General features: G+C 40.5%; 1 protein-coding gene across 2 annotated transcripts in view; it reads left to right on the forward strand.

The window, feature by feature from the left end:
* Positions 1–27,706, forward strand: part of zfyve28 (zinc finger, FYVE domain containing 28) — a 188,923-nt gene that overhangs the window by 51,595 nt on the left and 109,622 nt on the right. The window lies entirely within an intron of this gene.

Genomic DNA, 27,706 nt, shown 5'->3' on the forward strand with positions numbered 1-27,706 from the left:
AAGAAAGGCCTTAACTATCGTCCAGTGGCTCTGACATCCATCATTATGAAATGTTTCAAAAGATTTAGTCATGGCACAAACCAATTCCTGCCCCTCAGACTGCATGGATCCACTAGTTTGCCTACCACCGCAACAGGTTCACAGCAGATGCCATCATGGCCCTGAACTTAACCCTGGAATGCCTAGACAACAAAGACACCTATGTTAGACTCCTATTCATAGACTACAACTCAGCCTTTAACACCATTATTCCTACAACTCATTTCCAAACTCTGTGGCCTGGGACTCAGCTCCTTCCTTTGCAACTGGATCATGGACTTCCTAACCCACAGAATGTAAGGGCAGGCAACAATATCTCCTCCTCGATTATCCTCAACACCAGTGCTCCGCAAGGCTCCTCAGCCTCTTAGTATACTCGTTATGCACCTCTGACTGGCCAAATTCCCCTCCAACTCAATTTTCAAGTTTGCTGATGACACCACTGTAGTGGGTCAGATCTCAAACAATGACGAGACAGAGTACAAGAATGAGACAGAGAATTTGGTGAACTGGTGCACCCACAATAATCTCTCCCTCAATGTTAACAAAACTAAGGTGATAGTCATCAACTTCAGGCACGGCCCTGTCTACATCAATAGGGATGAGGTAAAATGGGTCGAGAGCTTCAAGTTTTAAGGTGTCCAGATCACCAATAACATGACCTGGTCCCTCCATGTGGACGGTACAGTTAAGAAAGCCAATCAATGCCTCTACTTTGTCAGAAGACTAAATTTGGCATGTCAGCCAAGACTATCTCCAACTATTATAGATGCACCATAGAAAGCATTCTTGTTGTATCACAGCTTGGTATGGCTTCTATATTGCCCAAGACCACAAGAAACTACAAAAGGGTCATGAATGAAGCCCAGTCCATCTCTCAAACCAGCTTCCCATCCGTTGACCCTGACTACATTTGCTGCTGGCTAAACAGCCAGCATAAACAAGAACCCCACGCACCCTGGACATTCTCTCTTCCACCTTCCGTTGGGTAAAAGATACAAAAGCCAGGTCACATACCAACCGACTCAAGAACAGCTTCTTCCCTGCTGCCATCAGACTTCGGAATGAGTTACCTCACATTAAGTTGATCTTTCTCTACACCCTAGCTATGACAGTAACATTACATTCTGCACTGTCTCCTTTCCTTCCCTGTGTACAGTATACTTTGTGTAGCACACAAGAAACAATACTTTTCACTATCCTTATACATGTGACAAATCAAATCAATTGACCAAAGGTGTGAAAACTCAGGACCTCGTCGATACCAGGAAGGACTCCATCAGAACAATGCCATTTAACATAAGAACATAAGAACATAAGAAATAGGAGCAGGAGTAGGCCAACTAGCCCTTCGAGCCTGCCCTGCCATTCAATAAGATCTTAATTAACTACTTTGTTTTGTGGAACAATGACTTGCCTAAATTATCATATCAACAGTTGTTGAGTTTTGAGCTGCAGTTCTGGCTGAGAAAGGCATTTTGTGCAGAGAATTCAGAGGACCCCAGGAAGTCTGCTCCAAGCTGCAGCTGCCCATGGAACCAAGTACGCACAGCAGGGGGGAGGCTGATTTTTCCCTCTTCCACTGGAGGTCACCAAGGAAGTTGTCCAGAAATCAATGTGTTTTGCTGAAAATCGAATTCATGCTATTTCGTGTTGTGCCAGCAGAACCAGTAAAGAAACAGGACCTATACTCACTCCCCAACACAGCTGTACCTAAAGGGTCCACCTAAAAAGGCAACCACTGAATAACCACCTGGAGAAGTAGCTGCTGAACAGGGTTCTTCACACAACTTAACGCTTCAACTGCAAGCAACAGGCCTGCAATTCTGTCTTTAAGGATTGAACTGAATTAACTTTACTCTCTTATCTTTATTTACATTTTGGTTCGATTCCAGCTTTGGGTGACTATGTTGGGTTTGCATGTTCTCCCCATATCTGCTTGGGTTTCCTCCCACACTCCAAAGATGTGCAGGTTAGGTAAATTGTTCATGCTAAATTGCCCCTTGTGTAGGTTAGGTGGATTAACATAACATCAGAACTCGGAGTAGGCTATCTGGCCCCTTGAGCCTGTTCCTCCATTCAATAAGATCAAGGCTGATCTTTTCATGGACTCAGCTCCACTGACCCGCCTGCTCACTATAACCCTTAATTCCTTGGCTCATCAAAAATTTATCTATTGTTGCCTTAAAAACATTCAACGAGGTAGCCTCAACTGCTTCACTGGGAGGGGAATTCCATAGATTCACAACCCTTTGTGTGAAGAAGTTTCTCCTCAACTCGGTCCTAAATCTGCTCCCCCTCCATTCCTCCTAGTTCTAGTTTCACCCACCGGTGGAAACAATTTCTCTGCTTCTATCTAATCTATTCCCTTCATAATCTTATATGTTTCTCTAAGATCCCCCCTCATTCTTCTGAATTCCAATGGGTATAGCCCCAGTCTACTCGGTCTTTCTCCTCATGAGCCAACCCCCTCAACTCCGGAATCAACCTAGTGAATCTCCTCTGCACCCCCTCCAGTACCAGTATATCCTTTCTCAAGTAAGGAGGCCAAAACTGTACACAGTACCCCAGGTGTGGCCTCACTAGCACTATATACAGCTGCAACATAACCTAGCTGTTTTTAAACTCCATCCCTCTAGCAATGAAGGACAAAATTCTATTTGCCTTCTTAATTACCTGCTGCACCTGCAAACCAACTCCTTGTGATTCCTGCACAAGGACATCCAGGTCCCTCTGCACAACAGCATGCTGCAATTTTTTACCGTTTAAATAATAGTCCATTTTGTTGTTATTCCTACCAAAATGGATGACCTCACATTTACCAACATTGTGCCCCATCTACCAGACTCTTGCCACTCACTCAGATTATCTATATCCCTTTGCAGACTTTCAGTATCCTCTGCACACTTTGCTCTACCACTCATCTTAGTGTCATCTGTGAATTGTGACACACTACACTTGGTCCCCAACTCCAAATCATCTATGTAAATTGTAAACAATTGCAGTCCCAACACTCATCCCTGAGACACACCACTAGTCACTGATCGCCAACCAAGAAAATGCCCATTTTCCCTCACTCTTTGTTTTTTGTTAGTTAACCAATCTCTCTCATTTGCTATTTTACAGTCTGCAGGAACCCTCCCCAGATGCTGTTTGGAGGAGGGTTAATGGCTGTTTGGAAGGATGCTCTTTGGGGAATGGGCACACACACTGTAGGTCAAAATGATTTCCTCCTGCACTGTAGGGATTCTGTGATTTTTGATCTTTGTCCTTTTAAGATCCAAATTTGTCCAGCAGAGGCCAGAAACTAAAATTTCAGCGTGTCCTGGGAGATTCCCGCATGCACAGAATGGGAATGGGTGTGCATGCTGGTGTTTGGAGTTATTTAACTTTGCTTGGCTTGATTTGAGAGCTGAAGCAATGTTTGAATTGAAGCTGGAGTTTGTTCTGTGGAATCCAGAGGAACAGAATGTCAGGAGATGAGTGAAACCCCGTGAGATGAGCTGTTGTTGAGGACGTCTATGTCAGAGCAACCTTTAAGAAGGAATTCAGAGGGTTTGATCTTGGAAGGTGAAGAATAAAATCCTTTGAGACAATGTAAGAGAGATCGGTTGACTCTCTTTACTGGATTGCTGAGAAATTTGTGGGATGTCTTTGTTGCATTTTGCTGTTTGATGTGTAGTGTGGGTGTTTGACTAGATTGCCTGTTGGTGGATATGTATCTCATGTTAATTCTGAATGTTACAGTATTAGATAGATATTATAAATCTATTTATCTAGCCTTATAAAGTTTATTTTGTTTGTTAGAAACCCAGGGAACTTGTGGCTATATTCTCTTAGCAAATGCTTCAAACTGTTGTCTACTTTAAACAAAAAGTTACTGGTCATAACCACTTTGTACCAAAAACATAAAAAGCAGTAATAAAATTGTTTCACGCATCCAAATATTGTATTTCCAGGTTTCCGCTCTCAAAGTACAGCACTGAAATGAGTTGCTTGGGTCTGCTCAATTTCCAGACAACTGGCGTTTCCAGACTGAAATGGTCATGGTATATTTGCCTTCCTGATTGCTTGCTGTATCTTGCACGTACAAGGATGTACAAATCCTTCAGAATACCACTATTTCCTATTTTGCTCAACTTCTCTTTTGTGCACCTTGGTATCTTCACGTCTGCTCATGTTCACCTGTGAATTGCGAAACAACTAACTGTCAGATTGGACCTCTTGCAATGCAATATTTGCACTGGTACGTGGTTAAAGGCCCTGTGTAAAGAGGTCGTCGGAGAAATCATTTTCATGCTTCTCTGGTGGCTCCCGTTCTGTGAGAAGTCCCTGGAAGACAAAAGAAGGAAAAGTCTCAAAAACAGCACAATCGTCACCAGATAACCTGTTTCGGTATTCTGGCAATATCCATTTCTCAATCAACATCACTGAAAAAAGTTTGTCTGCTCATCCTTGAAAAGCACCATTAGAATTTTAAAAATCATACTCCAGGCCAATTGGGACTTTGATTAGAACTTTTTATCCTGTGATGCAGTCCTGAAATGTTCTGTTCTTCAGTGCTGCATCAAAGTGTTTGCAAATTATAGTGTGTGTGAAAGGTGAAGGTTGGCAGTGACGATGAAGCCATAACTTTCTCAGAGGTCAAGTCACTAGCAAGCTCAGAACTAACTCAAAATTGCGTGTTGTGAATGCAAAGGGATGAAAACAATAGCTGATCACACTATCTGTTGTGAACAGATTAGAATTAAAGGGCACTTTATTGCATTTGTAAGCAATTTAACATTGCAGTCCATTGTTCAAGTACCCTGCTTTTTCACTTTTCCATTATGTAATTCTTTTTGATCATAATAGCAATTTACCAGAGAATTGTTTTAAAAACTTTCTCCAGTGAGCAAGCATGAAAGCTAGAGCACTGTACACATGACAATCAACTACTGTAGTTTTTTGCTGATCACTGAGTTGTTTGCTCCCATACAGCCTCTCCATTTAAAAATAAAACCCCATATATTTTAAGTGGGTCATCGTTGGAATATTGAAGTATGACGAGGACACTTGCTATGCAGCACTTACTTTATGGCTTTGTTAGTTTGATGTAAGTGAGGTGTGACTGTATAAATTCGGTGGCAGATGTAAGTGAATTATTTATGTGGCTCAGTGATAACTTGCCACAGTGGTTTGCATGGTGTTCTAAAACTCATTCAAATCCTCCTTTTAAAGGAACACAATATGAATGATGTGTTTTGACTCTTTCGTGTATGTAGAAGAATGATAGATTCCATATCTCAGTGCTCCTGTAACATGCTGTGCTGTTAATAGTGCATTAGTCAATTTGCCAAGTGTTAAGTACTCAAAAATGTCACATGTTTGACCTTGAGAATGGCATATTTCTTGCTGCTTTATTTTTTAAGTATGTTTTGGATTAATCACATAATGTGTCAAGATGAGAACGCCCCTGATCTTCAACTATACTTACCTATTTCATTGGTAGGTTCTAATAGTATTGTACATGCTTTTTTCCTTTTGTCTTATTAACACATTTCTTGGGGGTTTATTTTTATTGTAGTCAGATAATATGTAACGCAACGTAATTCAGGCAATTTGTTTAGCTGTGGCAGTCCATTGACACTAGAAGGGGAGAATTGACCAGTTTTTACAATGACGTAGTGTGATAGGACAGAATATCTAAGATATTTGTTAGCCTCTTGTATGTAAACCATGAAGCCTTGATGTACACAAGACTGACTCCATGGCCGTGTGACTGGAGGAACTTGACTTCAGCCTTGTGGGTGACAGGGATGGGAAATAGACAATTGGGACTTTAGAGGTTAAAAGGGAGGAAACTATGTTTTTTATAAGCCTTTCACATTCTCAACATCCTGGCTGTTTCCACACCCAGTGAATGATTATTGTGCTGCCAGTTTCATCCAGCAAGGTTCTAAAATCAGCTCTAAGATCATGGACCACGCAGTCTTGTGTGGTGTTACTTGAGGGATGACTATTGACAGCACGCTGGGAAAACTGTCAGGATACCCTTCAAATCATGCTATAAGACTGCAAGATGTCAGAGCACAAGTAGGCTATTTGGCCCTTCAAGTTCGCTCCACCATTCAATGAGATCAAGCCCCACTTTATCCCCATTACCCTTGAGTCCCTTGCCAATTAAACATTCTATCAGCCTTGAACATAACCCAACATCTACAGCCCTCTGCAGTAAAGAATTCCACTGATTCACTACCCTCTGAGAGAAACAAATCCTCCTCCTCCTCTGTCTTAAATGGACGACCCCTTATTCTAAGATTATGCCATCTGGTCCTAGACTCTCCCACAAGAGGAAACATCCGCTCTACATCTCTGCTATCAACCCCTTGAGAATCCTAGATGTCTCAACTCAACAAGCTCACCGCTCATTCTTCTAAGCTCTTCCAAGATTTCTTGCTTCACCTTGAGCAAGAAGATGGGGCATGATTCACTGTCTGGTGACACCTCTGAAACTACAGCACTCTTTCAGTGACGTACCGAAGTTCAGTTAATTAAACGATGTAGAGTAGGTACATCCAGAAAATTATATGACTCCTTCCCTTAATAACAGGGTTGCACTTGAAGCAGCCAAATGCCAAATTTTGGCATACTACTAGTGCCACATCAGCTAGAAAGACTGTATGGGATCATGTATTTCCCCTTTGCACAGTTGTCCCAGCAGAAGTGGGGCATGTATCTTTGTGGTTCAACTTCATGCCTACAGGTTATGAATGATACAGGATGTTTGTGTGAAATTAGAAGCTAATTACTAATATTATATTTTTATACGATGTAAAAATTGTTCCTTGCAAAAATAGTAGCACAATTGAAGTAAAATCTCACTTGATTGCACATTTTATATAATAATTAGGAAATCTGTAATTGTTGAATTAAACTTTTGACAAAAAGATCTACATTGCATAAGTTCACCAGAATGCCTACTGCATCTCCACTAGACTTGTCTTATCTACATTCATTCAGGAGTCTGAAGCAACTGATCTATTTGGACCAGGTCTATTCAAATTGAGGGCACATCACATCTTGCATCATTGCACAAACATGTTAAGACACATGCACACACTATGTTCCTGCACATGAACAACAGGCGATTTGCAAGAACTTTGAGCACAAACCTTTGGCTCAAGTGAATTCTTGTGACTTGACAAATTTCCGCCACCTTAACACGTGTTATTAGTTGATTTTAAAGGAATTGGTCTAGTTTCCAGCTTCAAATCATTTTAAGTCGATACAAAACTTGTTTTCCACCCACGTCTGTATTTACTGAAAAAAATGTACCAAACATTTTTCTTCTGCAGTGGAAAAATGCAACAGGGTTGATCATTAAGTATTGCAATATGATCCTTTGACTTGTGTGACTGTTGCAACATTCTCTAAAGGCATTTTTAAAAATTGCTGCATGACTCATCAACTTGCTCATAGGCATCTGAAAAACGTTTAGGTTAGATGCAATGGCCATGCTCAATTCTCCCTCCATGCATCAGCCACTGGAGTGTGGAGAAGAAGGGATTTTCGCAGTAACTTCATTATAGTGTTAATGTAAACCTATTTGTGACACTTGTAAATAAACTTTAAAAATATACACTGAACATACAGCATTCGAAGAATTTGAAGTCTAACTGGGGAGAAAATAATCATTTTAGTCAAAACTTGGTGCTTTTGCAGTGACGTTGAACTTTCAGAAGCATTAATCGCTAAATATTCCATTTCTTCTACTTTGTAACATCAGACTGAACTTTGTTAGTTATATTATCATTGGATTCTGCATTCTTGTACTGCCTAACTGATTTGATTAAGGTATTATAGATAGTTTTAATTGGGTGCATCAAATCACGGTTTTTGTAGTATTCATTTTTTAATTCTTATTCCATTCCAGTTGACAGGATGTAATCTGTGGATTTAACAGATATCTTATGCTGTATTCAATTGGGAAAGCACTGATAATGTTGTCTAATATTTGTTGATAGTTCTAGTGATACATAAGCATTTTCTATAACTTGTAATGAAATATTTGGCATATATAAAGTTAAAGCTTATTTATTGGTGTCACAAGTAGGCTTACATTAAGATTGCAATGAAATTGCTGTGAAAATCCCCTAGTCACCACACTCCTGGCATCTAAGCAGTACGTCTTTCAGACTGTGGGAGGAGACAGGAGCACCCGGAGGAAACCCACACAGACGAGGAGAACATGCAGACTCCACACAAACAGTGACCCTAGCTGAGAATTGAACCCGAGCCGCTGGCTCTGAGGCAGCAGTGCTAGCCACTGTGCCTACCTGCCGCCCTACAAAATGCGTTTTAATCTTATTCAAGTAGGCATGGTTAATGATTAATTTATTTCAATTCTGCAGCTCACAGATGAAGAAGAGCCATTCCCCAGCTTAGGTTGTCTATCACTGGTTTACACAGTTACTCTCAGCTTCAAACCATTCGTGTGCCTCTTAGTCTCATTGGCATACTGAAATGTTGCCATAACATAACTCAGTTTCTCTACATACATCTATCTTAATGCTATTTTCCTCAACTCCAGAATTGGCATGTGACTGCTGATTTAACATCAAACCATAAATGCGCCAAAATATTTAACATCAGTAAGATTGAAAGCATAATCTCCAGTTCTGTCCCGTCTTCAGCTTGTAACATTGTCCCTATATATGCTATATAATTGCATGTTGAGGTTGTTAACTGCAACCTTAAATTTATACTGGTATAGTGGTTGCTCCTTTTCACTTTTTCATTGGATCTGGCTAACACTGACAAGGCCAACATTTGTTGCCCAAGCTCAATTCCCTTCAGTCGTGAGCTGAACCATTCTAGTCCATAAAGTGCAGGTATACCCACAGTGCTGTTAGAAATGGAGTTCAAGAATTTTATCCAACAACATTCAAGGAACAGCAATATAATTACAAGTCAAGATGGTGTGTAGCTTGGTGGGGTGAGCAGGTGGATAGAATCCGTGTCCTGTGCAATGCTGCTCTTGCCCTTATAGGGTAGTGCAGGTGCTGTTTAAGGAACTTTAAGTTGCAGCAGTGCCTATTGTAAATTGCTGCATCTGAGCATCAGTCAGACGGAGTTAATATTTAAGGTGGTCGGTAGGGTGCCAGTCAAGCGGGTTGTTTTGTCCTGGATGTTTGAGCTTCTTGAATGTCAATAGAACTGCACTCATCCAGGTAAGTGGCGAGTATTCCATCATATGCCTGACTTGTGCCTTGTAGATGATGAACATGCTTTCAGGAATCAGACGATGAATTATTTAACTCATTCTTTCCACCCTCTGACATGTTCTTGTAGCCACAATATTTAAGTAGTTGGTGCAGTTCAGCTTTTGGACAGTGGTATTCCCCAGGATGATAGTGGGAGATTCAGAAATGGTAACGTCATTAAATGTTAAGGGAAGATGGTTAGATTTTGTTGCATTGGTTTTGGTCATTGCCTAATACTTAAGTGGCATGAATGTTACTTGTCACTTGTTAGCCCAAGCCTTGATATTGTCCAGGCCTTGCTGCATGTGGTTATGGAATGCTTAAGTATCCGAGGAGTTATGAATAGTCCTGAACATTGTGCAAGGATAAGCAAAATCTAATCTAATTCTAACCCTCTATTCCCTTCTCATTCTTGTCCAGGTTTCCCTTAAATACAAATTCACTTCAATCACTCCCTATGGTAGCAACATCCATTGCATTAAATCAAGCACTCAGTAAAGCACATACCTCCACCATGCTATTTTAACTCAACACTATTACTATTAGAGTAATTATAATAACTTTTCCTTGAGGCTTTTCCCTACATAGTTGATTGTCTGTAATTACAAAACTGAAAAGAAAACTTTTTATTAACAGCTTTTGAAGAGGCTTCAGGGCAATCCACATTCAATAACCTGCTCTAAAAATCCTGCTCCTTGTGTGACAGTTGCGACAAATTCCACCACAGGCAGCTGAGACAATTCACAAGATTCCAGATAAAATAACCCACAACAGTTTATAAACAAAAGTCAATATTAATAGATACTCAAAATTTCAAGATCCAAGTCTGGATCCACTTCTTAATCAAAAACTGAATGAGTTATTTTGGCCATCCATCCATTAGATTTTGAGACCTGTTGTTTACAAACAGGACTGAAAATATTACTTCCAATTACCTTCAGTGGCAGAGGCAGTTATGTTGTTAAGAGTACTTAATGCTATAAAGTAGAAGCCCTAACTTTCTGTGGCTTGTTTAATGGGAAACAAATGTACAAATTCAGCAAATTCTTTAAAGTAACAAAGGTTGATGGTGAGATATTGACTGAGGTAGACAGAGGAACAACATAAGCTGTCTGGCAGGTTCTGGAGATTCACAACTCTGGTGTATTTCATATTTATCAGAACAAATTGTTTCATTTGCACATTAATAATTGCGGGCATCATTAACACATCATTTTTCTGGGAAGATTTGTTCCATGTAATGTGTAACAGCACATGGTAATTCAAGGGTGATGTACAAAGTAGGAATTGAGAATGGTGCATGAAATGTTAAAATAAATAAATTTATTTGATCCATTGACTGCAGGTTGAAGGGCGATCTGATGGGTTTACAAGATTGAGTGGCATGGACAGAGTGGATAGTCAGCTGCGCTTTCCTACAGTTAAGTGCTAGGGGACATAGGTTTAAGATGCATGGGAAAAAGTTTAAAGGATATGTGTGGGGTAAGTTTTTTTACATAGGTGGTGGTGAATGTTTGGAACGCGCTGCCCAAGGAGGTGATGGAAGCAGGCACGATAGTGGCATTTAAGGGGCATCTAGGATGGCCCATAGATGGGTACATGAGTAGGATGGGAATGATATAGATATAAACAGATGAATCGAAGGATACGGACTTCACTCCCTACCATTCTGGTGTGCTCCATGTACCTATCTGGTAACCACTTGAAAGTTCCTAAAGTGTCTGACTCCACTATCACAGCAGGCAGTGCATTCCACACCCCAGTGACTCTGAATAAAGAATCTATTTGGATGTCCCTCCTATATCTCCCACCGTGAACCTTATAGTTATGCCCCCTAGCAACAGTTACATCCACCCGAGGAAATAGTCTCTGCACGACCATTCTATCTATCCCCCTCAACATCTTATCAATCCTTGGAGAGTTGAAGGGCCCATTCCTGTGCTTTACTGTTCTTTGTGTCCACAATGAGGTCTTTAAGCTCCAAAAGCTTATTCAGATAAGCGACCAGATATTATTATTCTACTCATTTGTTTATAGAAGGCATTTAATGACCTCAAATAGCTTTGCAAATATGCTCAACCTAATTATTGAGGTTTCAGTTAGAGCTTCAATAGCTAAGTATTGCCTCCAACAAAATCTAATGAAACCTTTGATAGAGCAGGGCATGCTGAATGTAGATCAGCAGTCATTCCCCCTTGTTTTGCTGCATTTCACAAATTAGCTTTAGACTCTTTGCAGATATTTTATCTTTTACTTTGGCACTTGATGATTCAAATGGAATTTATGGTATTGAATGTATATGTAGTACTATGGTTGTTTAACTGCAAATACAGCACGACAATTTAACCTATAAAAATTTCAGACTATGTACTTTGGGCCCTACCTAGCACTGTTCCTATATTTTAATGTACTATAGAATTATCCAGAAACATTTATTTTTCAAATCAGTTAATAAAGTTGGCAAATGCACATTTGTACAATTTGAGTATTGAGAAACATTTATTTTCTGGAGACTGAAATTGTACAAATGTGCATTTGCCAATTTGATTAGCTGAATTCCTTGGTTTTGTTTTGCAGGCATCAATTTTACACTGCCAAGTGTTTGTCCACAGTTCAGTCACAAATCTTGCATACCCACTTTAACTGGAAACATTGAGCAAAAGATCTTGAGACCTTTCTTGTCATAGTGCAATTTACCAAGTTAGATTGAGATCCAGTTTCAAGCTTATGCCACAGTACCAGTCTTTCCCAGAAAGTGAATCTAATCTGGTATTCTTAATCATGAAATGCTGTAAATTTAAATATAAAATTTATAGTCTTGTAGTGAAAGCTTTCAGTGATGTCATTCAAGATGTCACCATCATGGATAATAAAGCATGGGTGTACACTTGCTACAGAAAAGTGTAATAATGTATTAAATTTAAGGATGACTGATGTTTTGAACAATTTTGTTCAAGGCTGCTTACCTTCATTAACTAATATCTTAAGTAATTGGGACTGAACTTGCAAAACTAGCATTCGTATTCAGCATTAAACAGTGGGATTGTAAACAAGATATCTACAGTTGTATGGTAGTTAGGGAGCTAGAACTGGTCAAGGTAATGTTCAAGACCTAATTACTTGCAAAATTTATAGAATATGTGCAAATGTCACTTCTTTTATAACTGCAAGGGCATCTTTGGAGCACACAGTTAAAACATATTGCAAACCATCTTGTCAAATGTGCGTTATGCTGATGGGAAGGTGGTGGTGTCATGGTATTGTTGCTGGGCTAGTAATCCAGATAGCCAGGGTCATGCAGTGGGGACCTTAATTCAATTCCCACCAGATGGTAAAATTTGATTTCAATTCAAATCTGGATTTATGAGTCTAATGATGACCGTGAAATGGTGTCAATTGTTGCAAAGGCCCATTTAGTTCAGGCTAGCAAGCAACTCATTCAAGGGCAATTGACCCACCTGCCCATATGCCAAATGAGGCCCATTAATGACCATTGTTTGTTTTATTTATTCTCTTCTGGGTGGCACTGGCAAGGCCAACATTTGTTACCAGTCTCTAATTACCCTTGAACTGAGTGGCTTGCTGAGCCACTTCAGAGGGCAGAAAAGAATCAACCACACTGCTGTTGGTCTAGAGTCGCATGTCAGCCAGATTGGATCAGGATGGCAGATTTTTGTTCCTAAAGGACATCAGTGAGTCAGACTTATCATAATTGACAATAGTTGCTATTACTGGGACTAACTTTTAATTCCATATTTTATTAATTTAATTCAAATTCCATCAGCTGTTGTGGTGGGATTTGAACTCAGGACCTCATTAACTTGGGTTTTTGGATTACGAGTCCAATATCTTTCCCACAGTGCCATCATTGCCCCAATTAAGGACTGTTTCTTGCTCAGCCTCAATTTTCAGGCTGGTGGGAGGTAACCAGGGGCAATGAGGACAACCCAAAAGTGACTCTGTTCAGGCCTCCGATGCCATTAACAGCCTCCTTTCAATACACTACCTCCCACAAGCACATACGTCTCCATAACTCTTCAGATTTGCTATCTGAAGGAAAATTATCTGCTCGTGAGCATGTGGAAAGCAGACGAATTACCATTTTGGCTGTGGACCCCAACTTCACCTGACCAAAACACTTAGAGCTGTTTCCTATTTGTTTCAGATTCTGCAATTCTCCAGTATCTGAAATTTTTTGCTGTTTAAATTAACGTTCCGTAAGTTGTAATCTACTTCTTGAAGTACAGATTGACCTGCGTTGCCTGCACCAACCTGAATTTTAGTCTAGTGGTTTCAAACTTTTGGCTTTAGGAGCTGCTTTGATGCATACATAAAGCTAAACTGCTACTAATAATTTGCACACACTGGCGTCTGGATATTTGATTTAAAATTAATCTGCAGTGAGATAATGTGAGAGTGACAAGCAGTAATAGCAATATGTACCATCTTCAAGATGCAGCAAATCACCATGGCTGCTTCCACTGCAGCTTCTGAACCCATGACTAGAAGAACAAGGGCAGCAGATCCATGGCAACACTTCCACCTGCAAGTTTCTGTCCAAGTCCCACACTATTCTGAATTGGAACTAATATCGCTGCTCCTTCACTGCCATGGTCAAAATCTTGGACCTCCTTTCTAACAGCCTTGTGGCTGTACCTGCACCACATGGACTGCAGTGTTGAAGAAATTGGCTGTCCACCACCACCTCAAGGGTAACTGGATGGATGATAAATGTTTGCCGAACCAATGAAGCCCAGATTTTGTGAAGAAATAAACTTTAAAATTTCAAATCTTTAGACCCAGTGTGATGATGAAACCAGGAAAAAGAAGCGTTGGTTTATGCAGGATTGATCTGACAGAGTGAGTTTGCGAGAGCTTTGAACTGTATGTGCCCTGTGTTTGGATACCTAGGCTTTTCTGTCAAGGGCACCTGCCCCTTCCAAATGAAATTCCTTTTCCTATCGTTAAGTTGAATTAGAATTTGAACTTTATTTTCAAAGAATTAAATTTCAATATTGTAAAGGTTATAAGACCCTTGTCAGGCCTCATTTGGAGTACTGTGCGCAGTTCTGGTCGCCTCACTATAGGAAAGACATAGAAGCTATTGAAAGGGTACAGAGGAGATTTACAAGGATGTTGCCTGGACTGGGAGGCATGCCTTATGAAGTTAGGTTGAGGGAGCTGGGACTCTTTTCCCTGGAGAGACGAAGGTTGAGAGGCGACCTGATAGAAGTTTATAAAATGTTGAGAGGAATAGATAGGGTGGATTCTCAGAGGCTATTTCCCCGGGTTGAAATGGTCGCTACGCGAGGACACAGATTTAAGGTGCGGGGAGGAAAGTACAGAAGTGATGTTAGGGGTAAGTTTTTCACTCAGAGGGTGGTGAGTGAATGGAATCGGCTGCCGTCAGTGGTGGTGGAGGCGAACTCGCTGGGGTCTTTTAAAAGACTTCTGGATGAGTATATGGGGTTTAATGGGATTGGGGGTTATAGATAGGTCTATAGATTGGTAGGTGTTGATGTGATCGGCGCAACTCGTGGGCCGAAGGGCCTGTTTGTGCTGTAGTGTTCTATGTTCTATGATAGTTGAATAAGTTTTTAATGCATTATAAATGTCTTTCAATTATGTGTTGAATTCTTTTAATGAAGATACTTGACATAACATAGTGTTTATTGTGGATGTTACAGTTTTTCTGTGAAGAATTAATTTCAGGACAAGAAAGATGTGTTGGAGGTTGTTGGTGTTGAAATGTGCACTTTCACTGGCACATTCGAGTGAATGTTGAATTTCTGCTGCACCCTCCTCTGTTAATACAGCTTCATATACCAAATGACAGCCATGTTTATTGTGCCTAATTAGTGCTTTTTTTTTTCCTGAAAGTAATATTCAACTGTTAGTAATGTCAGTTGTGGATACTGACTCCTTTTTAAAATTCAAGTAGCTTTGATTATATTGGAGGCAGGGATATAGAACGTAAAATGTTCCTCCACCTGTGAAGATAACATAGCATGTCTTCCAAAGAAATTTAAATGCTACAATTATCCAACAAGATGGACGGACAATCAAGTGCTTGTGAAATGTCTCATTTGAAAGCATCATATGTAGATAAGCAGAATAAAATCTGGTCAGATATGCAATTTAATATTTTGCATATTTTGAATAATTGTACAGAATTCCTTGGTGCCAAATTGTTGTATTTGAGTTCAAGCAGTTACATTGTTGCATCATCATCTTAATGGTCTTTCAGTTAAATGGTGCACTTAACTAAAAGACCATTCAGTAAACACACTCTCAGGTCATTTCTGTGACTTATTGATTTTGCATAAAATAAAGACAGAGTCTGCTGTGGGCTGACAGCATGCACTAGAATCTCCATTCAGAGGAGCAAAAGGCTAGGATTTTGGAATGCAAAAAGATTGCCACATTTTAATGTTTCATTTTTTGTTATGCAGTTATTATAATTTTTATCCTTATCTCTGTTAATGATGTCTCTTGTCACACTTGCCAGCAGTTCATTCCATATAAGTTCATTGTGAACCCGAATGTTGTCAGTAGGTTAGCTCATGGAGAATGGGTAGTGTCCCATTCTGCATCCAGTCTGGTGCTAGATGCAGAATGGGACCTAGGTGATGTTATGTTTTTACCACAAAGAACTCTGTTTCAAAAATGTAGATGGCATTGGTGAAATGGAAGTCTTTTGATTAACCAGTGTCAAGAGTTATGTCATTTGCAGCACTGAGCTATTTGGCCCATTTGAATTTCTATGCCAGCTCTCTGGGGAGCAATCCAGGCAGTCCCGTTCCTCTGTTCTGTTCTGTAGTCCTGCTAATTTATATCCTTTAAGTGCCTTTTTACTTTCGTTTTGAAAAGGTTGATTGTCATGACTTCCATCAACTTTTGTGGCAACATGTGCGAGTAATAGCTCCAGTTAAGATTAATTTAGGTAATCTCAACCAGAGTTGTTTCTGCACTTTGGATTAATTTTTCCTAGTTATTTACACTGAATTGGAAATCATGCAGACTATGAAGTGTAGTGGGGGATAAAGGAACCCCTGTTTTCTAAGACTATTAAAACAAAACAAAATAGGGACCACGGTGTGCCTTTATATACTGTAAGTATCACAATGTGCCTCACTGATATGCTAAGAAGATATTGTCTGTATAAACACATTATTATTTTTTGAACAAGTATTATAGATTTAAACAGTATTTTTGTATTTTGTTGTTAACTTTGGCCAACAAATAGCTTACCCCTTGGCATAATGAGAAATAGGTCGATGCAGACAGACCATGTACTTTTGGAATAAAGAAGTATAAAGTAATATGCCCTACTATCAGAGGCAGCCTAAGCAGCTGTAGTTCCAAGGTTTTTGTGAAATGAATGGAAGGATTCAGCTTCTAATTGTAATGAATAGCTGCGATGTAGCTTCTACAGATAAAGGGGCAGGGAGGCAGACAGGGAAGTTGACTCACTTATTGTTCTCAGGACTGCAGGTGTTTGGAGCAGTCCTGGGACCCACCGAATTTACTTAGGTGAAGTTACCAGGCAACAGGGGAAAATGTCTATGGGTTTGGTTGACCAATGAATTCCTAATTCTGCTCGAGGGGTAATGCTGTTGGCAGAAGTCATGAACTGTATTAATGTAATTGCATCATTCTGTTTGGATGACAGGTGACAAATGTTCAGAAATATATATCTGTTGTGTCCATAACATCAGAGAGAGGCTAGAATCCTCGAACCATCTCTCTCCCAATATGTGTTAGTTAAATAAAACATCTTTTAACTGCATACTGTCTTTTGCAAGTCTTTGTTTGCTGTGTTCAGCTGAATACAAAACTCCCCAGGGGGTTACCCTGAGAAATTGCCTTTGCACATAGCAATGTCAGAATTGTCTGGTAGTGGGTGTTCTTTTGAGACTGTGACCAAGGTTTATTGCAGGTCAAGTCACCACAGTAGTGAAATCATCACTTCAGCATTTCTAGTATACAGCAGTGATTTCCCGGTTGTTAAGTTGGGTCACCCCAGCAGTTTTGCTTGCGAAGCTATGATCTGAAAATGTTAGGAAAAAATAGTTTGTGCAATAACCCATATTCACAACATGAAAAGACAGCATCCAGTTCGTTCAAGGTCAAATTGCTGGTGTCAGAAAAAAGAAACTGCTTATATGATGGTATGTTACAAGGGGAAAAAATGAGTTACTTGCATTGGACAGTGCCAAACCAACTCCTTAGAATGAAAAGCACCAAAAAAAGTAGTTTATTTATTAGTTACAAGTAGGCTTACATTAACACTGCAATGAAGTTACTGTGAAATTCCCCTACTCGCAACACTCCGGCACCTGTTCGGTTCAGTGCACCTAACCAGCACGTCTTTCAGACTATGAAAGGAAACTGGAGCACCTGGAGGAAACCCATGCAGACATGGAGAGAATGTGCAAACTCCATACAGAGTAACCCAAGTGGGAATCAAACCCAGTCCCTGGCACTGTGAGGTAGCAGCGCTAGCCACTGTGGCACTGTGCTATATTATATTCCTCAAAGCACCTTCTGTGTTCTTCCTTGTGATGTTGGGGAGAGCTGTGTGAAAGAAAAAATATGCTTCACTCAACTGTATGCTAATTTACATTCCTTTGAGAGAGTATTGTTGATTATTACCATAAGAAATAAGAACAGGAATAGGCCATTTGGCCCTTTTGAGCCTTCTGCATCATTCAATAGGATTATGGCTGATCTGACATTTCTCATTCCGCTTTTCTGCCCTTTCCCTGTAACCCTTGATTCCTTTACTGATCAAAAATCTATCTAATGCCAGAATGTGCTCTTTTAAGAAATTATCCTAAAAACTTTATGAATTCCTCACCCAGGCTACTTTTGCACGTTTCCAGTCTTTATATAGATTAAAATTTGCCATACTTTTGCTAACAAGATCCTACTATTTATTCTTTTATACCTTGTCCTCCCATGTTACAGTTCAGGACCTGTACACCACTCCTACAAGTTACTTGCTGCTTTTACAATTTCTCATCTCTACCCAAACCGCTTCTATATCATGGTTTCCTGATCTTAGGAACACCATCGTTAATCAAAAGATTAATATTTTCATAATACCCTATCCTTCCTAAATATCATATGCCCTTCAATATTGAGGCAGTGATCTATGCTATCCTCCAGCTATATCTCTGTAGTGGTTATCAGATTCTACTTAATCACTTCTATTTGAACTATCAGTCCATCTGTTTTGGTTTGATTGCTACATGCATTCAGATACAGAGCCTTTAGTTTAACCATATTTGCTGATTCATTCATTTTGCGCTCACTAACCCTTGCCGTCATAGTATGTTTATCCTTTCCCATAATAAGACCTTTTTTGTTTGCCTTGCCTCTACTTGATTTACCATATTTTTACAAGTTTAATGCCTTGCCCCACGGTTTGAAACCCTCTGTACCACCAAGTGCCTTGATCGAGCACTGGTCCCAGCACAGTTCAGGTGTATACTGTCCCAATGGTACAGATGACGCTTTCCCCAGTACTGGTGCCAGTTCACCCACACAGGTCTTTGAACCACACATTCATCTAATTTTATTCAGCCTATGCCAATTTGCACATGGTCAGGTTCTGCTATTTAATGTAGTGCCTAGCTGCTCATACTTTGTACGTGGAATCTCTTTCCTAGCCTTAACTATGTCATTGGTACCAACATGGACCATGACGACGGGATCGTTCCCCCCTTTGAGCAGATTGCCAGAATTCTGGTAATAAGTAAGCAACAGAGCCATGAGATCAATATTTATTGCCCATCCATCGATGCCCTTCAGAGAGTTGTGATGAGTGCCTGCTTCAACCATTGCAGTACCTGAGGTGTGGATACATCCACAGTGCTGTTAGAGATGGAATCCCAAAATTAGTCCCAACAACAGGGAAGGATTGGCAATATGTTTCCAAGTCAGGATGGTGAGTGACTTGGAGGAGAACCTTGAGGTGGTGGTGTATCCAGATATCTGCTGCCCATGTCCTTCTAGATGCTGAAGGAACCTTGTGTTCTGAAAGTTTACTTAGTGTCACAAGCAGGCTTACATTAGCACTGCAATGAAGTTACTGTGAAAAATTCCCTTGTTCTTTGCAGGGCATCTTGAGATGGTACTGACTGCTGCCACTATTTGTCATTGGTGGAAGGATTGAATGTTTGTGGAAGAAGTAACAATCAAATAGGCTGCTTTGTCCTGGATATTATCAAGCTTCTTGTGTTGTTGGAGCTGTCCCATCACTATGCTGTCTCTCAGCAGTAACACATTCTTCTTTGCTCCCCTCACTTGAATGGCATCCTTCACCCATATGCTATGATCAGTCCGCTCATGGTCTTTGCTATCCTTTTCACTCACACAGGTAGCGAGCACCTTGTACCTGATGAATAAAATCAGAGATTGAAGCTCCTCCAACAGCACATGCTGGCTCTCCTTGCCTACCTGACTTGGAGTTAGATCCTCTTGTTCCTGCCCATTGCCCAATTCTAAAGTTCTGCCTAAGCCATGGAGTGTGACAGTCTCCTGGAATTGCCCAATCTGCAGTTGCTTTGTGCAGATATGGCTGCCTGGGACTGCAGTGAATTTCAAAATTGCCCAGTTCCGTTCTGACTCTGGATTGGTCTGCTTGGTCACTTCTGAAGACAGTTGCCTCAAATTACTATACTTCAGAAGTTAACAATGAAGGTCCACTATCATCTCCTCAGAGCATCAAGGGGTAGGTTAAAAAAAATGCTGGTTTTTAACATGCTGGGCATATTCTGAAATCCAGATCCTGAGAATTTATCGACAGGAAGAAATGACTGAATTTGTTAGAGGAGTTGTCAAGGTCGGGAATGCATGGTAAGCATTGCACACGGTTTGTACTCTAACCCAGTGATGAGAAGAATTGTTGTTGCTGTGGCAAGCTCATCCCATTTGTTGTTCACTTCACTTCGCTGTGCTGCTTGCATCATGTATCAGCTAATGTAAATTGTATTTTCCTGCCAGCAGGATTAAGGAATCAAGTGAAGATTTGAATAGTAAATAGTGATCGTGGAAAAACATGATTGAGAGGGATAATGATATCGGTCTCTTTGTACTTCAGCATACACCCTTGTGCACAGTGAATTGTAGTACTGGTCCCTCATTTTATCCCCAGTTTGAGCTATGCTGTGTTGGAGAAATAGAAACAAGAGTCCATGTATGTTCTTCAAGAAGGAAGGTCCAATGCATCTTGGTTTCTCATGGAACTAATGGAAAGTTTGAACAGGTTGTCTATTGCCTGATCTATGGGCAATGCCTGATAAGGTGACAATAACAACTGTATTGATAAAGTGCCCTTAATGTCATTAAACAACTAACACCATTTAACTGGAGTATTTTGAAACAAAATTTGACCACAAGTTGAATGAGAAATTGGGGCAGGTGAAGGTCAAGAGGCTGTTTTTAAAGTTCTGAAAGGAAGGCCGGGGAGAAAGAGACTTGGGATGAGAATTTCAGTTTTGAAGCATAGCACCTCATGGTAGAAATTGCAGTGAAGGGAAGCAGGGAGTAAAATGTTCAAGAGGGTAGTGTTTGAAGGAATATAAGATTCTCGGTGGGTTGTGAAGCTGAAGGAGATTAAAGAGATGGGGAGACAAGATGCTGTGGAGGGATTTGTAAAGCAAGATGAAAAGCCCAGATAGCGAGAAAGAGAAATGTGTCAACGTTGTGCTTAAAATAAAAGTTATAAATTATGTACAATCAGTGCAGTACGTTTCTGTTTTACAGGTCAACTAACTACATGCATCAGCCTATTCCGTCCAAACTGTTTTTTTTAAGGATTAATGAGTTGTGTCATTTCTACACCTTCCTAATAAAGCTTATAACATGAGTTAGAATCATCGATTGAGGTAGTGCAGGTGGAGGCCATTTAGTCCATTGTACTGTGCTAGCTCTTTAAAAGAACTATCTCATTAATCTCACTTCCATGCTCATCCTTAGCCTGTTAAATTTGTTCAAATTTGATCTAACTCTCTTTGGCAGTCACTATTAAGTCCACTTCCATTACTTTTTGAGGCATTCCAGAACATTATAGACATCATAACAGAACTGTGTGGAGTTTGTACATTCACCCCATGTCTGCTTGGGTTTCCTCTGGGCGCTCCGGCTTCCTCCCATTATTCAAAGACAAGCTGGTTAGGTGCATTGGCCATGTTAAATTCTCCCTCAGTGTACTCGAACAGGTGCCAGAATGTGGCGACTAGGAGAACTTCACAGTAACTTCATTGCAGTGTGAATGTAAGCCTACTTGTGACTAATAAACTTTAACTTTATTATAACTTGTGTTTGAAATTAATTATAAATCTCTGGTTACTGATCCTTTTGCTACTGGGAGCAGTTTTTCCTTATTGGCTCCATGTAAACCCTTTTACGATTTTAACACTGACCGAATCTCCCCATACCCTACTCCGCTCGAGTGAAATCTCCCAGCTTCTCCAATCTCTCCATGTAACTGAAGTTCTAGATCTCTGGTACCATTGAGTATGTTTACTCTATACCTAATCCAAGACCTTGACCACCTTAGAAACTAGAAGCAGGAGGGAGGGCATTTGGCTCGTCGAGCCTACCCTGCCATTCATTTTGATCCTGAAGTGTTTGGGTAGGACACTTTCTGAAGTGTTGTACCCAGAATTGGACACAGTGCCCCAGCTCATGCCTCATCACTGATGGGTAAATGTCAAGCATACTTGTTTTTAACCATCCCCATTTGCATAGAATCATAGTCGTAGAGGTTTACAGCATGGAAGCAGGCCTTTCGGCCCAACTTGTCCATGCCACTTTTTTTAAAACCCCTAAACTAATTCCAGTTGACTGCATTTGGCTCATATCCCTCTCCTCCCATTGTACCCATGTAACTATCTAAATGCTTCTTAAAGCAAAATTGTATCCGCCTCCACTACTATCTCTGGCAGCTTGTTCCAGACACTCACCACCTTCTGTATGAAACAATTGCTCCTCTGAACACTTCTATCTCTTCCCCCTCACCTTAAACTATGCCCTCTAGCTTTAGACTCCCCTACCTTTGGGAAAAGATTTTGCCTATGCCCCTCATTATTTTCTTGACCTCTAAGGTCACCCCTCAGCCTTCTGCGCTCCAGAGGAGAAAAGTCCCAGTCTATCCAGCCTCTCCTTATAACTCAATAATCCATCAAGACCTGGTAGCATCCGAGTAACTCTTTTCTACTCTTTCTAGTTTAATAATATCCTTAGCATGAACCAAGAATTTAAAATTTTTTTTGAAGAACTTTTTCAACTTGCCCTTCTACTTTAAAAGCTTTACTCATGCTTGCCCCTCCAATCTTTTCCTGCAGCTGCTTTTTATTTGTATCTATCATTGCCATTCTGTCTACTGCGCTTTCTTACCTCCGGTTTGTCTGTCTATCACTGCTTCCTAGTTTCTGATCCTGAGCTAATTTGTATCTACACTGCCACAGAACCTTTTATCCAATAGACTTCAGTTTTTCTAATGAGCATATTTTATGGTACTTTATCAAATGTCTTTTAAAAATCCACATTGTCTTCATCAGCTACCCTCCATTCAAAGTTTATGCTGACTGAAGGTTGTAAGTTTGTGTGTGAGTCTTCATGTGATGGAACAGGCCATTTCTCAGCCCATGGGCACTTGGAGCAGGATGTCTCACTAAGTAGCAGGGTCTAGAGTGCAGGATTTGCTGTCTTTCCTTTCCTTTACTGATATCGCTCATCATTAAGGTGTTGTAGCTTGGTGTGAAACAGCAAGATTGACATTGTGGTCACCACATTGGAGCAAGCTTCTCTTTCTGTGATTAATGTCAATGCTGTTGTGCTTCAAGGAGAACTTCAGATTGTCATTGAAGCAGCAGACGCACGCACGCGCACACACACACACACACACATGCGCACACACACACACACACACACACACACACTCCCCCCCCTCCCCCCGTGTTTGCGAAAACAGGGCCTGGTGGGACGATACTACTTGGCCATTTGGATACTGTACCACTGTACCCAGTCCATGACAGCTGATATTGAAAGCCTTTTGCCTGAATGCTGTGCGATTGGTTTCAAGATGGACATTAGCATTTGGACAATGGTTCTCCCCAAATTGAATCTTAAGATTCCTATCCACAATATCCAAATCAACCCCACTACCTTCATCAGCCTTTCTGTTCCATGCTATTTTTTTGTTTGGCCTCTTACTCTTGTTCTAAATATAGATTAAATGAATTTCTATCCCCTCCCAATGCTGCTAAAACTTTTGGGATTAATAAATGTGAGATGACATGATGGCTTTGGGATGTATTAAATGAAGCTTTTGAAAAGTGGCCAATCCTTTAATCCTCGACCATGTTTGTGTAGAGTAGATATGTTACTAATCCAACATCAAATGGGAATTTGAGAGATGAAAAGTTCATGCAGCAAGATGAAAAGTAATTAGCAATTTAGCTTTGTTGTACATTTCCCAAGAATAGGAAATATTTGACACCAGTTTATATGGTGCATGTTTTTGGTGTGTGAGTGGATCGTCTTTGAGAGTGTTTCATGATATTTTTCAAAATTTATTCTTTCCTGGAATGTGGGCATCACTTGTCCATCCCAAATTGACCTTGTGAAGGTGGTGGTGAATTGTTGCCTTGAACTGCTGTGGTCCATAACGATGAAAAATGTGCCAAGATTCTGACCCAGCGACAGTCTCGGAATGATGATATATTTCCATCTTAAGATGATGTATGATTTGGAGGGGAACTTGCAGATGGTATCCCCATGTGTCTGCTGTCCTGATCCTTCTAGGTGGCAGAGGTCACAGGTTTGGAAAGTGCTATCGCAGGAGCCCTGGTGATTTCATGGAATCTCAGAACTGTTTCGGTGCACAAGGAGGCCATTGGGCCCATTGTGTCTGGACCAGCTCTCCAAATGAGCATTATGGTGAGGTATCATTCCCCTTCTTTTCCTCATACCCCTGCACATTGTTTCGCTTCAAATAATCACCGGAAGCCCCAATTGAATCTGTCTCCACCACACCTACAGACAATGCATTCTGGATTCAAACCAGTCACTGTGTGAAAAAGCTTTTGTTCTTGAACACATTCTAAACATTTGCCCTTCACCTAGTCTGCACCATCACAGTCCAGTTTACATTTGGTTAACTGAAGTTCCTCTTAACTACTCTATAATGTTTGTATCTCTCTCATTTCCCTGCAGATTTGGCCTTCTACATCCTTCTCATGAATTGTTGCTGTGCTGCAGTGCATCTTGTAGATGGTGTGTACACACCAGCCATTGTGCATTGGTGATGAATTAAATTAATTCAAGGATAGTTTTGTAAAATCATTTGACAATTCGTAGAATTCTGCCATTCCTTAAAGCAATCATGCCTTAGAGTACCTTCTTATTTCATGCACAAATATGCTGCTTTTGATTTTGGGGAATGCAGAAGCCGAGGAATTTTCACGTCTTTGTCAGGCTTTACCAGTAGAGCTATTGAGCAAAGTTGATGTTTTGTCATGTGTGACAGAGAACAAAAGTTGAATCCAAACCAACCTCACCTGATTTACTTCACTATCTTTATAAATTAACTTGAAGACGAGGGTTGAAAGGTAGATTTTTTTTCTGCAATATTCACTTCCTATTGGGGGAAAAATAATTTCTTATACTCTTAATGTCTTTATTTTAGTGATGAACTTACTGCATGACCAAAACTAGCTATCCACCTCTCTAGGGCAAAGAAAGCACAGAAACATACAAAATAGGAGCAGGGGTAGGCCGTTTGGTCCTTTGACCCTGCTCTGCCACTCAGTTTGTTAATGGCTGATCCTCTAACTCAACAGTACATCTTTGCACTCTGCCCATTCTCCTTTGATGCCTTTAGAGTCTATAAATCTGTCTATTTCCTTATTTATATTCAGTGACTTGGCCTCCACAGCCTTATGTGGTTTAGAATTCCACAGTTTCACCACCCTTTGAGTGAAGAAGTTTCTCTTCATTTCAGTCCTAAATGGCCTACTCTGTATCCCAAGACTGTGTCCCATTGTACTGGGCCCCCTCTAACAAGAGGAAACAACATCCTTGCACCCAATCTATCCAGCCCTGTCAGAATTTTATGTTTCAATTCGATCCTTTCATTCTTCTAAATTCCAGTGAATGCAGGCAGAGTCAATTCAGTGAAAGCAGGCAAAGCTCTCCTTGTATGACAGTTCTGCTTTCAGTCTAGTGATCTTTTGCTGAATTCCCTCAATGGCAACTCCTTTCTTTGACAAGGAGACCAAAGCTGCACACACTGCTCCAGGTGTAGTCTCATCAAGGTCCTAAATATCTGCAATAAGACATCTTGTTCCTGTACTCAGACCTCTTGCATTGAAGGCCACCATTTTGATTTGATTTATTATTGTCACGTATTAGTATACAGTGAAAAGTACTGTTTCTTGTGTGCTATACAGACAGCATGCTGTTCATAGAGAAGGAAAGGAGAGGGTGCAGAATGTAGTGCTACAGCCATAGGTAGGGTATTGAGAAAGATAACTGAATATGAGATAGATCCATTCAAAAGTCTGGCAGCCGGGAAGAATGTTTTTGAGCCAGTTGGTATGTAATGTCAGACTTTCGGATCTTTTTGCTGATGAAAGAAGGTGGAAGAGAGTACGTCTTGGATGCGGGGGAGCCTTAATTATGCTGGCTGCTTTTCCAAGGCAATGGGGGGTATAGACAGAGTCAGTGGTTGGCTGCATACCATTTCCCTTCCTAACCGCTTGCTGTACCTTCATACTTATTTTCACCAGGGCACACAGATCCCTTTGTACAGCAACATTTCCCTAATCTATTGCCATTCACTTCTCTATCTTTCTGTTTCTTCGTCCAAAGTGGATAACTTCACATTTATTCATGTTACATATACTGCATCTGCCATGTATTTGCTTGTTCACTCAACTTCACTAAATCACCCTGAAGCCGCTTGACATCTTTTTCATCACTCAAAATGGTGTTGTCAGCAAACTTGCAAATATTACTTCTGGTTCCCTCATCTAAACCATTATGTTGTGAACAGCTGGCCTTTCATAATATCCAGATGTCCTAAGTGCTTTACATCCAATGAAATATTTTGCAGTGTGGAAACTATTGTAATGTGGCTACTAATTTGTATTAAGTACCACAAATGGCATGATGATATTGTGGTTAACACTGCTGCCTCACCAGCACCAAGCATCTGGGTTCACCTTGGATGGGGCTGTGTGGAGTTCTCCCCGTGTCTGCATTGGTCAGAATGCTGGGGAGAAATTCCCTGCTCTTTCTCGAAGTGTCATGTGAGGTTTGAAACACCAATGGGAAGGAAAATGGGGCCGCAATCTCATATCATCAGAAGTATGGAACCTCTGGTGCTGCAACATCCCCTCAGTATTGAAGTAGTCAGCCTTGATTTTATGTGGGACTAGAACTCAGCCTTCCTCCCCAATACAAAATTAATACAGCCAGTAATCTTGAGCATTAAGTCTAGTAATGGAGAAGAATGGAGCAGAGAAAAGCCTGGAGGTATTTAATTGCTAAAATTATCAGAATGCTGCTCAGGCACAACTTAGGGAGATGCTTTGACTTTGCATTGCCAACTAACGTTGGCCCACTTGTTGGTTGTTATGTAACTACAGAGTTGTTTTAACCATGTGGAAAGAAACATTGACGTAAAATCCATCTCCATGGATGTGACAAGAATGCAGCATTTTTATCTGATGGATTGTTTACTTGAGTTTTTATCCTTGTACTTTGCAGCAGACTATGGATAAAAATGGTCACTTGCAAGCAATGTTGGCAAACTGTAAAGTGTATTCATGCCATGCTAATGAGCTGCATATAACAATGGTTGACATTGTTCTGAAATGGGGAATGGTTTGACCTATTGACTGAAGCCATTAATTTGTAAATACTCTATCCTTCTTGGCAGCTGTATTTGAATGGGAAAGTTGTCAGAATCATGTCTTGACTACTTGAAGGGAAAGGGAAAAAATCAAAATTTGTCTCAAGTATATGTTCAAAGAAAATTTGAGCATATATCTCGATTGCATTTCAGGTCTGAAGCCAAGATGCAGGTTAATTATTCGAATGGCATGAAAGCCACCATGTTCCCAGAGGACCATAGACGACTCTCTCCAATGAGGGAGAGAGCTAACTAGTGATTATTTAACCTGAGGATCACCACATAGCAGACGAGGAGCAAGGCTGAGAATCCTTTTATCTAACTATATGATTAAATGGGGTCAGTTAGCTTCGTCAGCTGGTTTGTTGTGGAGAGTGGGGATTCAATTCCTGTACTGGCTGAGATCATGGAGAGTGCAAGATCGAAGGCTGGTCGTGGGAGCGGATGGAAAATGAGGTTCAGTTGTGACAGTGGCCATTGATGTTGAATCCAA

The sequence above is a fragment of the Carcharhinus amblyrhynchos genome, unplaced genomic scaffold, assembly GCF_965287045.1.
Source record: "Carcharhinus amblyrhynchos unplaced genomic scaffold, sCarAmb.v2.hapA scaffold_61, whole genome shotgun sequence".
NCBI classification, from domain to species: domain Eukaryota; kingdom Metazoa; phylum Chordata; class Chondrichthyes; order Carcharhiniformes; family Carcharhinidae; genus Carcharhinus; species Carcharhinus amblyrhynchos.